Source organism: Myodes glareolus, chromosome 10 (assembly GCF_982192425.1).
Source record: "Myodes glareolus chromosome 10, mMyoGla1.1, whole genome shotgun sequence".
Taxonomy (NCBI): Eukaryota; Metazoa; Chordata; class Mammalia; order Rodentia; family Cricetidae; genus Myodes; species Myodes glareolus.
This window is the reverse complement of record NC_142035.1, coordinates 68050915-68065685: the sequence shown is the minus strand read 5'-3', so window position 1 is coordinate 68065685 and position 14771 is coordinate 68050915. Positions and strand designations below refer to the sequence as shown.

The 14771-nt window shown below is 35.3% G+C and overlaps 1 pseudogene; it reads left to right on the top strand.

Moving 5' to 3' along the window:
- The window catches only part of LOC146892554 (olfactory receptor 4F15-like), a 48944-nt pseudogene that overhangs the window by 12425 nt on the left and 21748 nt on the right, over positions 1 to 14771 (top strand).

Genomic DNA, 14771 nt, shown 5'->3' with positions numbered 1-14771 from the left:
GAAAAAGTAGGTTAGAATGGTTGGTGATGAAATCTAAAGAGTTCATCTGCTGCTGCCTCTCCAGAGCTGTGATCACAGCAGGCATGGCCATGTCTGTTTTTAATGGGTTCAGGGGACTGAACACAAGTCTTTCTGCCTGCTTGTAAACATTTTGTGCTGAATTCCTAGTGCCTGACATGAGAATTTTTGAAATAATTAGTTATTTTATTGAAGGATGTGAGCAAGATGTTGAGGCAGTTTAAACACTGATGCCTGAATGTGAATGTGTGAGCCTTAATCCCAGCTTCAATTACTACAAGATGTTTGTTCTGAAACAAGTTTAGGTCCCATGTCTCAGGTTTTATTAATCAACAAAATGCAAATGATAACAATGTCTACTGCTCTTCAATATTGATAAGTCTCATGTGACACAGTGACCGAATTCTTCTATCTAAGCAAACTGATTCATTTTTCAATACCATTGGAATCATGACAAAGGATACATGTTCTTCAGGTCTGCATGCAACTTTCCCTAATTCCACTACTGATGGTAACTTCATTTCTTTATTTTATAGTGTGCCACAACTTAAGGATCTATGTATCCGCTATCAAAAATGATGCTTCCATAAAAAACTGCATACTATGCCATTTATTAACTTGTGTGTAGATAGAATGATCCTGAGTGGTAGCTAAAGCCACTGATAGGAAAGCGTTGTGCATCACACTACAAAACAAGTTTCTCTGGACTCTTTACATGAGAAAAAATTGTGACTATTTTAATTATTTACAAGTTTACTATGGATTCTATTCTACCATATCTGTTTTATTTTTGTCATTTTGTATAATCTCTTTATACATTATATTTCAATCACATTCTTTCTCCTTCCCCAACTCCTCCCATATTCGATCCTGTTCTACCATCTACCCAACTTCCTTACTTTCCCTCACTCACTCAAAGAAAAGAATACATGAAAAACTTCATTCAACAAAAAATGAAACTAAAAACAGATAAAGGAAAATAAAATTACTGAGATGAAAAATACCAAATTAAAAAAGAAAGTAAACACACACACACCCATGAAGTCCATTTTCTGTTGACAACTCTTATTGAGCATGTAGACTGTTTGATACGCCCAGTCACATTCTACTGGAGAGAAGTGATTTTCTCTTTCCAACTATATGTCAATCATTAAAATCTTTTTAATTATGGTGATAGTTTGTGCTTTCTTCTTTCTAAATGTCAGGATTTTTTTCTGGTTTGAACCTGAGCAGTCTTGTGCATGCAGTTACAGTCTCTGTGAGTTCATATGTCCATAAGCTGTGCTGTGTCTGGAAAATAATGTAGTTTATCCACCACCTAATTCTGCTTCTTCTTCTGCATAGATACCCAGTGTTGATGGAGGAGTTTGATGAAGACATCCCATTTATTGTAGCTGGAAGAATTTTATGTCCTACTGGTTTCCCTGGACTGTTTTTTCTCTGCTTGCCTGTTTCCAAAGCCACTTATGAACTAACCACTACAAGGTTTATTATCGTCACAATTTTCTGGCCCATGTCTTAGACTTCGCATTGGTTAGCTTTAACTGTTAAATTAACCAGTTTATATTAAAATGTGTATTGCCATGAAGCTGTGGCTTACCTGTGTGGCACGTTACTTTTTCAGGAGCTACATGGAGTTTCTTTCAACTCTTCCTATTCTCTCTCTCTGTTCAGATTTCCTACCTGCTTTTATTCTTCAATGCCATTGACCAAAATAACTTTATTCATTAACGAAATAAAACAACACACATACAGATTGACATTCCACAGCAGTTTATGACTGAGTGCCCTAAAACTTCATTTCCTATACATTTTCCAGTTGGGGCCCTCTGTTAATTACTATGCACTGCAAAAAGAAGCTTTTTTGATGCTCTCCTTATCTTTAGATGCTATACTTCTTATGCATACACTTCCCACACTAAACCCAATATATATATTATCTAAAGCTGTATTCTGTACATTAGAATATATGTAATATTTTAGTAGTAATTTGGTTTATTTCACTTTACATAATAATAACCAGATCCATACATTTTTTTATGGAAATGGTAGATCTTTATATTTTACACCTGGTTAAAATTCCTATGAACGTATAATGATTTACTTGTCCATTTCTCAGTTGATGGATGTGTAGTCTTTCTTCCTATCTTGGAATTTTGAGTAGCACTTAAATAAATATGGGTGTTCAAGTAATGCTGGGGAGTACAAACTTAGACGCCTTTAGAAATATGTTAAGCACCAGTATAGCTAAGTCATATTTTCCACTTATGCTTCTGTTTTCAAGAACTGAGCTGGATTCTTTCACTCACTTAGTATTAGAATTCTGAGTTCCTTATAAATTCAATATACTATCTCCCTATTGTATATTTAGTTTACATTTTTCCTAGTTTTTAAGTTGTCCCTGTACTCTGCTCATTTGGAATAATCCTGTTTTCAATTTTTTCTATCATTTTTTGAGTTATTCAATCGGGGCTTTCACAGTCCAGAGGTTCACATTTAACATTGTGGTGATCTGTCAGTTTAATTGATTCACTTATAGGGAGAGGTAAATGTACAGATTTTCATTTCCCTCCATGGAGAGGTCCACTTTCCCCAGAAAGTTGTGTTTGGAAACACCCTCCCCCATCTCAAAAATATAGTTGTGGGAGCTTTGTTAAAACAACAAACAAAAAGTCCAAACAGGTTGTTCTAATAAACACATGGTTCTGTGTACCACTTCTCTGTAGACAGAGACCAATCTACAAGAGGATGATAGACACTGAAGAGGCTCGTTATGGTGTTGGTTAGCAGTTTGGGCAAGAAATTGCTCTTGCCTGGACTGCTTGATGTTATGCTATGTAAAATGAATATGCAGGACCCACAGAAAAATGACTGTTGAAATTGCCTAAGTGTGAATTGATTCTTCAGGGTACCTGCTTCATGAAATGGTCTGCTGGACATTCTGAAGGACACAGAAGAAAGTGGTTGACAAACTGCCAATATAGGCAGAACTGACTTTGAAATTTCCTGCTTCATGAAAAAGTCTGCCTGATACTTGGGTCAGTAAGCTGAAGATGCGTGGCCACAATGGTACAGAAGGACTTTGGGTAATTGTCCAAGTAGCAATATTTCTCTGTCAATTATAGAGGTTTTGAAGTTGCTTACAATGCATTTTCTGTTAACTTAGGTAATATTATATCCTTCTGAAGTCTTTGATGGAGTTGAAGAATAGATATAATTATTTTTCCTTAGTTATGATAAAATATAAAGAAGATATAAATATTGTAGCTGTCATTCTTTCTTGATACTTTTTTGTTATATGTAATTTTATTTTGTTAAAGTTAAAACCTTCATTTTTATTTAGACCAAAAAAAGGAGGTGATGTGGGTTTTCCCTCTGTATGATGTGGTTAATCAAGGCTCTGTCTTGAGCCTGACAGGACAGAATAGATGTAGGCAGAGAATACTGAAATGAATGCTGGGAGAATGAATTCAGAGTCAGAAGAAGACATGTAGTTTCTACACAGATAGATGCTGAATAATGGATGGAACTTTACCCAGTAAGCCACAGCCATGTGGGAATACACAGATTAATAGAAATGGGTTAAATTAAGATGTAAGAGCTAGGCGGCAAGAAGTTAGAGCTAATAGGCCAAGCAGCAATTTTAATAATATAATTTCTGTGGGGTTATTTAGGGTCTGGGAAGCCAGGAACAAACATACTAGCATGGTAAATCTGCCAAGGTTTTCTATGTATATACTAACTAAGTTGGTTTCGTAATGAAACTGACAAAGAAAAGGTTTCTTTGATTACATATCTGTTACAAAGTGAAATATTATTAAATCAAAGGCATATTTAAATATTAGTGAGTTAAAGTTGCAATACTATTTTGTCAAAGATTAATTACCTGCTTTAACCCCACATCTCTTGTTTTCAGACATATTTCAGGTTCATGTGTCTCTGTAACTTCTCTGTTGAATTGCTCGCTTCTCTCAGTCATCTCATCTTTTTCTTTCAGTTCCTCTGCAATCTCATTATAGGCACAAATCATTTTTCTTTTCTTCTTTACTTGCTCTTGTATGAATAATCTGTGGTTAAATAAACTAATATTAGAAACACTCTTTTCATAAAACAAAATGTTCACTTTATAAATTGGAGTTCATTTGAGGAATTTTAATAGCAAGTAATGGTGATCATAATAATAAGCACCAATATGCTTTTAAAATAAAAGAACTTATTACTGCTTTTTCTCCATAATTGATAAAATTTAATTGGTTAATTTAATCATTACTTGTGTATGACTAAGTAGAGAGGTGCCTACTATATCTCAGCTCGTAGGTTTGATACAAAGTATCATCCAAAATACATATTAAATTTGTTAGCATATTAAAATAATCACTTGTAGTGAATTGAACTAGAATGGGTCCCATAGACTCATATAGTTGAATGCAGTGGAACTGTTTGAGGAACAGAATGCTTAGGAGGTGGCCTTGTTCAAATTGGTGTGGCTTTATTGGAGGATGTGTGTCAGAGTGGGTAGGCTTTGAGGTTTCAAAAACCCATGTCAGGCCCAGTTTTACTTTCTTTTTCTGCCCTCATAAGAGGATGTACAATTCTCAGATACAGCTTTAGAATCTGTTTGCCTGACACCATGCTCCCTGCCATCATGTTCCAAGCCATGATGATAATGGACTAATACTCTGAAATGGTAAACAAGCCCCCAGTGAAATGCTTCCTTTTATAGGAGTTGCTTTGGTCATGGTGTCTTTTCAGAGCAATAGAAAACTACAACACCACTTAATGTGAATGACCATAATTTTTCTTGAGAAAAATTTAGAAATATTAATCAAAATAATTTTAAGCTTTTAAGTATTTCAACAAATTTCTGCATGTGAAATATATTCATTATAAACAGTTAGAAATAGAAGAAATTATTCACCTCAATTTTATTTCTTACAGAATAATTTGTAATACATAACAAAATAACCAATAAAATTCTACTTGTTCAATACAGATGTTTAATTGTAGTAGGCTTCCATATATATCTTGCATTGGGATTGTAAAAAGCATATGCTTTTGGTTATCTACGTATAGACAAACATATTAAAATATTAATGATTATATAGTGGGTTAATTATTTCTAAAAAGTTCTTTTGCCCTTTAAATGAAAAGCTTTCTCATGCAAAATGCTGAAAGGAAACCAAGATATTGTCAAAGTCCATTTACCATCTCTATTGCCAAATGTCAAAAGGAAACTAAGAAATTTCCAAAATTGTTTTGCCAATCTTCAGTTTAAATAGACTAAGTGTTTCTACAAAGGACGATGGTGCTTTACCTCAGAATATACTTTCTTTTTCTTACAAAACCATGAGTTGCTCTAACCATGAGTTCTCTTTTTTTACTTCAGATAATTCATTTTCCACTTTAGTATTTTCGGAGAGTATTTGAACATTTGTGTCCTAAGTTTTACTACCTCTTTATGTGAATCAAAGACGGGTGTACTTTTTAAGGAGCTCCCAGGTTCTGTATCAATAAGAAAACATAAAAATAAAATATGTAAGTACATGTTATGATAAAACAGCACTTATTATACTAAATTCAAGAGAAGAAACGAACTCGTTCTTTAATATTAGACTATCTCTAACATTAGATATCTAATATCAAAATCTAGCAGATAGAGCAGACAAATGTCTATTATGACTTCTGATAAGTATTATAATAAAGCCAAGTTTTCATATCAACTAACAGTATTAATTTGTACACCCAGCACTATTCCCAGGGAAAAAATGGCTGAATATAGAGACAAAAAAGAGGCAGGAGAAGACACGCAGAAAGTAAGACATATCTTTGCCAATATAGAGAACATACTGAAGTTTGAGCAGTGTATTTCTGTCTATGGTGGAGAAAATGGGACTATTGCATGTCAAGAAAGAGAAAGAAATTATGCTCCCTGTCTACAGAATCTTCACATGGGAAGATAAGGCTGAAATATCTTGAGTTTTCAATCATCTGGAGATACATGGCATGAGCCTGTCACAAATGAAAGAACTTTTGGGTTTGTGGTTAGAATCATTGCCAGGGCATTTCCCCAACTCTCCTACAGTCCTGAGTATTAGAACAAATATTTGCTCAGGTTCCCTGGGCTAAGATAATAAAGCTGATCATACCTTAAAACTAATGCAATTTTGGACAAGAGCATTAAACTAACAGAGAAAAGAACAATGCAGAGAAAGAATTCTGGGTAATTGCAAAGGGTCCCTCAAATATTTAGCATAGCTATTGTTGGGCCCTGTCTCCCCTTACTTCCTGGGGTGCCTCTCTGAGGACAGTTCTAGTCAGCTAGCTAAAGCTTCCTGCTAGTCCCTGTGCTCACTCTGCTAGCCTGGTGATTTAGCTGCAGGGCACAGACCACCTTTGGTATGGTAAATTCCCACCTGCCTGGTGCCAAGGTCTCTGTCACTGCTGTCACTGCTCTCTGCCCCCTACCTGGGGAGGAATCCCTATAGCTCCAGTTTCCCCTCTGGCTGTTGTGTTTTTTGTTCAATCTCCAGGCCTCTGCCCAAACTCCTGATCTGTATGGAGGCCTGCGAACCATACTGAGAAGGGTAATGCAGCACCGGGTGGTACAGCTATGACCAAAAGGATGCCAGAGCATACCTGAGTCTGAGGTGAAAGCACTTGAAATTTTCACAGGAAGCTACAACAATGTTCACATAGTGGCTTCCCACATAGTGACAGGAAGCATCCTCTTGGATGAGCTAGATAAGTTTATAATTTACAGGATGTTGGGCAGATCTTTTAAGTTAGGCAAAGAAACTGAAAACAGTGAAATTCAAATATAAATTTGAATTGATAGTTATCACCTGAACTAGGTACAAGCAGCAGACAGACTAGAACTGAAATCAGCTGTACTTTCTGATAAATTACCTATGTTCTGCAGGAACACAGTTCCTGTAAACCACGGGGGAACCTGTGGTCACCATAATTCAAAAATAAGTTCCATGAAATTCTCATTGTAGTAATGTTGGTGAGACTTTATGGTATAGCTTCTGATGTAACTAGGAGAATCAGTATCACAGCAAACACTGTAATTATTTGACTCTTAAATCATTTCTGTCCCCTGTTTCTCAATTGTTCTATAGGTTTATCCTTTGGGACTCAGATCTATAACTCTGCATTTTAATTGGATGTGTGCTGAGAAACATTTGGTTATAAAAGCTGCTATATTAAACAAACGTGCATATTTTAAAAATATCTTGACCTCAAAATTTAAGTCAATAGATATGTTACTTTGGAGAAAAGGTTTTGCCTTTGTTCCAACAGGGAATGTGAGGCTGTGGGTTCATTCTGTGTTAAGAAAAATATGGTTTGATTGAGAATGACTCCCTGAAAAATCGCTGATGGAAAGGAATGACACAGATGATCCAATGTTTTAGAGCACCTCTATTGCAGTTTCCTCTGTGTTCTACATGCAGAACAGCTTCCAGACTGCTGGCTGATATGAACTAGACTCACAGAGTACTCCAGTCAGGGCTGGACTAAAATTCTAAATTTTCATGGGGTGCCAAGATTACCAGTGACACCAATAGGCAAAAAAGTAGACTAGAAAACTGCACCCACATTCCCAAAAAGTTGGCTACAGATGTTTGTAATCCTTTAAGGGATTGGTTACAGGTTGTTATTGGAAATAGAAAAAAAGCTGAACCAAGGATTTTATATTCAAGGATTCTTTCTAAAAAGAAAAAGAAGTGGTATAGAAATTGTAGGATAAAAGAGTCAATTATTGAATCCAATCCAAAAAACAGCTATTAATCTTCAATATTTTACATTGGTATGAATTTTGATCTATTGATACAAATTTAAAGATAATCTGATTATACTGTATGTATATCACACTCTTGTTTAAGGTTAATGTTTATACAGCTCATTTAAAAATTTAATATATAATTAAAATACAGGTTAATAGTAATCTATAATAGTCAAAATTATAGTCATGTTAGGTATGTTCTAAGGTCATACATAGATATGTTAGATAGAAGGTCTTAAAACCCTTCAACAATATATAGAATATGATATTTAATATGTTTAAAAACTTAAGGGTTTCATGACAGTGAGACACTCCTAGCAGCACCAGTCTTCTTCAGAGATAATGGGCATCAAAGAAACTCTGTGTGGAATTTGTTTTCTTTGTGGCAAAATCTAGCCAGAAGGGCAAATAAATTACTCTTACCTCAATTGCTGACAGCTATTGTGCAAGCTAACAAGCAGAACAAAAAAGGCACCTGCAACACTTTACCAAGGTAGGAGAGCCCTTCAGCATTTACTACTTCACAGGAAAGTCTGTCAGATATTATTGGCCTGTAGGTCAAAGATAGATGATCCAACGTTACTGAAGAACTTTGAATGATTGTTCAGGCAGTGAGATGTCCCTGTTGTTAGGTAAATTTTCACCCTTTTGGGGTCTTTGATGGAGACTTTGAAGACTAAATAGTTATAATATTTTTCCTTATTTATATAGAAAGTAACTTAAATTCAAAATTTTAGACTAAGACAAGACAGATAATATTTTCGCTAATTTGTCAAATACAAATATACTGAATACTCTAACTGTAATTCTTACTTGATAACTGATTTTATTGTATAAAATTTTACTATGTTAAAGGAAAAAATCTTCTTTTTTAATTAGACAGAAAGGAGGAAGTTCTGTGAAATTATCCTGTTGTACACTATAAAGATTTATCACTCAAGTTGCTTAATAAAACTCTGCTTTGCCAGTAGCCAGGAAGCAAGGATAGGTGCGGTGACCAAATTAAAGATGATGAGGGGAGAAGGTTGGAGTCAGTAGTTGCCAGTCAGATGCAAAGGCACCAGCCGATGAGTGTGCCACGCTAATAAAGGTACTGCCACATGACAGAGTTTAAATGAAGGATATGTCTTAACTTAAAATGCTAGAGCTAGTTAGTAATAAGCCTGAACTATTGGCTGAGTGTGTATAATCAATATAAGCCTTTATGTGGTAATTTGGGAAGCAGCTGACAGGTATTTCAGACCAAGCATTTCTAAGACAGAAAACTTCAGCCTACAGATGTGATCTTCTATAATTGTCTCTGTCTCTTGAAAAGAGAAATTGTTTTGTTGTGGGATGGAGACTATACACATGTATGTTTAAGTAAGTATTTATACTATAGCTTGGAATTACTCTGATTTAGTAGAGTGATTATTGTAGGGTTGCCTCCATGTGATGTGTGAATCACACTTCTATCTCTTGGCAGTAGGGATTGATAAAGGACTACAAACATTGTAAATAAAGTTTTTTTTTTTTTTTAGTAAATTTTATTAAATTATAAAAGTTTCCATTTCCGCCCCCCCTCCCAACACCCTCTCACTCCCCCCACTCCCCCCCTCCTTCCCCTCTGTCCCCCAGGGCAGTCAGGGTTTCCTGCCCTGTGGGAAGCTCCAGCTCCCTCCCCCTCCCTCCAGGTCCAGGAAGGCGAGCGTCCAAACAGACTGGATCCCCAAAATCCAGCATATGCAGAGGAAACAGGTACCAGTGTCATAGTCAATGGCTTTTCAGAAAGACCCCGGGCCAGCCACAGTCAGAGAATCCGGCCAAATTCCGAGAATCTGGCTAGATCACGTCCTCGTTCAGTCCCAGTCCGACTGGCCCTGGTAAACTCTCATCAGATCCCTTCCCTTGTATCAGTGGGTGATAGCATCCCTCGCAGTACTGATTTCGTCTTTCATGTTCCTCCTCCTTCCGCTCCCCCTCCGGACCTCGGGGGGCTCAATCCGGTGCTCCAATGTGGGCCTCCGACTGCATAGCCGTCCTTCGCCAGACAAAGGATCTATGGTGATAAGCAAAATATACATCAGTATGGTCATGGGCCACGGCCGATTCAGGCACCCTCTCCTCTGTCCAGAGAACATACTACAAAAGCATTTGTTCAACTATGTTCATAGCTGCACTATTTGTAATAGCCAGAACATGGAAACAACCTAGGTGCCTCTCAATAGAAGAATGGTTAAAAAAGGTGTGGAACATATATACATTAGAGTTTTACTCGGCGGTAAAAAACAATGACATCTTGAATTTTGCATGCAAATGGATGGAAATAGAAAACGCTTTACTGAGTGAGGTAAGCCAGACCCAAAAAGAGGAACACGGTATGTATTCACTCATAAGTGGATTCTAACCATAATTAAAGGTCTTTGAGCCTATTATTCGTGATCCTAGAGAAGCTAAATAAGAAGATGAACCTGATGAAGATTATTTAAATAAAGTTTTGAAAGCAATGTATGCAATCACTATGTTGATGTGGAGATTATATGTGTGAGTGTATGTCAAAAGTAATAAAACTGCACACTGTGAAATATATCAATCATAGCTCACCAAATTATGTAAACTAAAGTTCCTTTTCTGAAAGAAACACATAAGATAGCACCTGGATTGAAGATAGAAGAGTGAAATGATTCATATTCTAGCACTTAGAAGTGGTAGTTGATTTTTAAATTTTTAAATGAGAGACAGGGAAAATCAAATGTTATTGTTTTAGAAATATATAGAAGTACACAGACATGTGATAGAGGTCTCAGGAGATTTGGTAGCAAGGAAAATGGTTCTAGATTTACTGCTGGTCTATGTGGAGATAACAAGATCTCAAAAGTGTGAAGACACAGGGAATAATCAGAGTCAGCAAAGAGGAGGCATTGGTCATGGCCATAGCATTTGACCAAGAGTATACAGTGCTTTCATTTTATGTTAGCTCAAGGATAATTCTTGTATGAAGAGCATGACGACTCAGCAGGGCTCCACAGGCAGTTCCAAGCAGTGTGTGTACATGTATTGCAATACATAAATTACTTTATATTCATGCAATGTTATTGGAAACTTACATTCTGCTGAACACGATTCAGTTATTTGAGACAAGGCATTACGATCATGTGTGTCTTTTGCTGACTTTAGGTTCTATAAGATAAACAATACTGTCTACAAAGGGGATAATTCATCCTTTTACATAAATAGAGAAAAATGTTCCTCTTGAAAGTACCACTATGCATGGTATTTTAACTATAGCTACCTTCTTAAATATTCTGATATACTATGTTTAAGCAAAAAAAAAGTTCTACAGTTTTTTACTATTTCAGACTGCTCTTTTTTTTATATATATTTTAGCCTTGCCTGTAACTTATAAACGAGTTCAGGTGAGCCAGGATCTCATGGCAATTCTCTAGCTTCACTCTTGTGTCTGCTGAGAATCCAGTGAAGTGCCAGTACAAAGAGCATTATATAATTTTGCATTTAAATATTGTTATATATTCTGTAATATTTTCTGTCTTTCATAAAATATATTGAACAAATTAATAAGTGTTTATACAATACCTTAATTATTTCTTTAGGTATGTTCTTTCTGTCCCTAAAAATAGAATACATATTTTTAGATAACATTAAACATATAAAAAAGCTCATATCTAAAGTTATTAGGTATTCATAGAAGATGTCTTTTATAACTAATTATGTCATTTGTAAAGTTTATATATATAAACATATATATACTATCATATAGTAGTTTCTACAGGTATAATTTAGTAATAAATAGAACAGAAAACGGAAAATAATTTCAGTACTAATAGCATTATAAAAATAATTTTGATAAATTTTCTGACAGTCAAAACAAAGCAATCATAGTGCTATGTATATTATGAATTATGAATTATTACACCAAGTTTATTCTTTTTTAAATGATTTTATTTTTGAAATTATGTAAGTACATCATCTAACCCTTCGATATCCTTTCAAACCCTCCCCTATGGACCTCTTTTCACTGTTACAAATTCATTGCATCTTTTTTTTCATATTATTGTCTATGCATATATTTATGAAACATGCATTTATTTTTAATATATAATTTTTGAAATGTTGCATAGTATCATGGGAGCTAGTTATCAGGTAGTTCCATCTCAGGAACCTCTTGGCCCTGCATCTTGAAGTGCATGGTGTCTTCACCAAGAGAAACTTTGCCTCTGGGGAGCAACCAAAGGCAATAGCAATAGTCATTTTAATAATTTAAAGACTATTAGTCTGTAAGGACCTTTAGACAACTCTGATCAACACTTTAAAAGAGAGCTTCTCATGCATGATCTAGGAGTTTTTGTTAGGAATTCTTTGGCTGACGGAGGGAGATTATTGGAAAAAAATTGTTTTAACTATTTATATATATTTATACACAAATTTATGTGTACTATAGATTTTTTGGTAAAATAGCTAATTTATTATTACTTTTTTAGAATCCTTACTATTATTTTACCGTCCATCTCCTTCTGCTGTATTCTCTTCCCCTTCCCTAATTAGAGGCTACGTCTTTCTCATTTTCCTGATCTGATATCTTATCTCCATTATTCCCTTCATTACTGCTCCCCAGTTCTCCTACCCTACCAACAGTCCCAATTTACTTTCAAATTTTTGAAGTTACTCTAGGATACATACTTACACCTGAACCCCAGATGGGGTGGAACATGCATGACCCCCTATTGCTGGAGACACCTCACACTTAGGACAACGAACCCAGATTTTTAGTTGTATTTTAGAAAAACCTCTTTGTTGTGGTCTAACTTTCATGGTTCATGATAATAGTATGCAAGCTCCCAAAGGAGGGAAGCAATGGAATAGTCCTACCTAGCAGCAACAGCTCTGGACCACGACAATGATCAACATGACAAGATGTGCATAAATGTACAGTAAGTGACACTCTCATGTCAGGAACCGACAGCTATCTAACCAGACTTAAAGTTTATTCAACAGGAGGGAAATCAAGCCTGCTACCGGAAATCTAGTTAGCTTTCAGGGAACTTAGAAAAACATCTGCTACTGCCACTTTGTTAGGCCAGCACAATTCCTTACTACATTTTTAAATAACCACCCCTCATCAAAGAAACTTCTCTTTACAGAATATAGAGACATTATAGAAAACCAATGGGACACAATCAGGCATCATTAGGTTGTGGGGAGCCCACGTCCAATGGACACATCTACATTAAAGTTCCTGCATCTATGACTTAGGGAACATCTTGGAAGAGAGAAAATCAAATTTAAGAACCATAATATCAGGGATTCGACAGTCAAAGTGTCTCTCCTGGAAATAAACAAGACAGGGATAGTGATAATACTATTGGACATGGAAATACAGATGGAGGAAAATTTAAGGATCCTATTCCAAACCAAAAGAACTACAGACACTAATGACTGAGGTAAAAGAAGAATTAGCTTCTTTCAAGAATGAAATTCCTTTTGGTTTTTTAAATCAGACTAGTCAGACCTGAAACCATAAACAAACAAGCAAACAAAAAAATTACACGTTGTATGTATATATTTGTGTGCACATGCATGAACACACACACACTTACAGACACACACACACAGACACACACACACACATACACACACACACATACACACACACACACACTCACCTATAATAACCAAAGAAAAAGAGGCTATCAACTTGAGAGTCCTGGAGCAATTGGGGGGGGGGGGGGTCCTAGATAAAGTAGCTGGATAATGCCAGAAAGAGAAAAAGAAGGAGGAGTTATACTTTATTCTACTTTAATTAAAAACAGATTTTAAGAAAGGTCTAAGGAAAAAATAACTTATTAAGACAAAATATCATAGTATCATCTAATTTCTCATAAACAAATTAAGAAAGCAGGAAAAATGTAATGAAACACTTCATGATGTTAGAGTAACTTCCTACTAAGATTGCTTTATCAAAAATGTGGATTTTAAAATTTTACAGTAAATAGAATGTTTCACAAAAAGTACATAATACCAGTTCATTATTATGAAGCCAACACAGCGGGAGATACTCAAAGAAATACTGTGCATAGATGAAATTAAAGGGAGAGTCATAATTATGGGATAAAGTAAAGAATAAATACCTTGGGAGCAATTCCTGAACAATAAGTTGGCAACAAATCCATCATGCCCCACAAGAGAAATCAACACAGTCCCTGACAATAATTGGGGAGAATGAAAATCCAATAATAATGCAACACACCAGAAAATCAGGAGACACAGTTACTAATAAATATTTTTAATAATAACCTTACATTTAAATAAGCCAAACACACCAGAAAAGAAAGCTAGATATGCTTAGTGAATTAACAAAAGTGTATCTAATTATCTGAGGTCTTTAAGAAATTTTGGCAAAGAAACTCATTGGTTAAAAGTATAAAGTATGAAAATCAACCTATCAAGTGGATAGAAACCAAGAAAAATAGGCATAAATACTCTGATATTTGATAATAAAATTCAAACTAAAGTTGGTCCACTGCGTATCAACTGAAAACATATAACAGAAACATTTATTGATATTTTCCATGAGTGTAATGCTCTCAGCAACACCAAGGCTAATTTGGGGTTTCAATTTTCACCACAGGGGTATGGGAAGACACAGACAGATCTAACAGCTAATAGTTTTGCTAATTAAAAAGCAGCTTCTTTTTGCAACTCTCTAGATGTAGTTTTAGAACAAAATTAGCTTGCTATGTTCTATCAAAATCCTTGTCTCTAGTATACGTTACTAATGAAATAATGAGTCCACTGAAGACTGAATAGATTGAAACTTGTTTTGAAATGTTCACATACTACATTTTATGAAGATAAGGTAATTTAATTCCTTACTGATGGTTATTTTAAGTCTAGTGCCATAAGCTGAGTATACTTAAATAAATGCCCTTGTTTTATGTGCATGTGCATCTACACACACATTCAAAGTCTG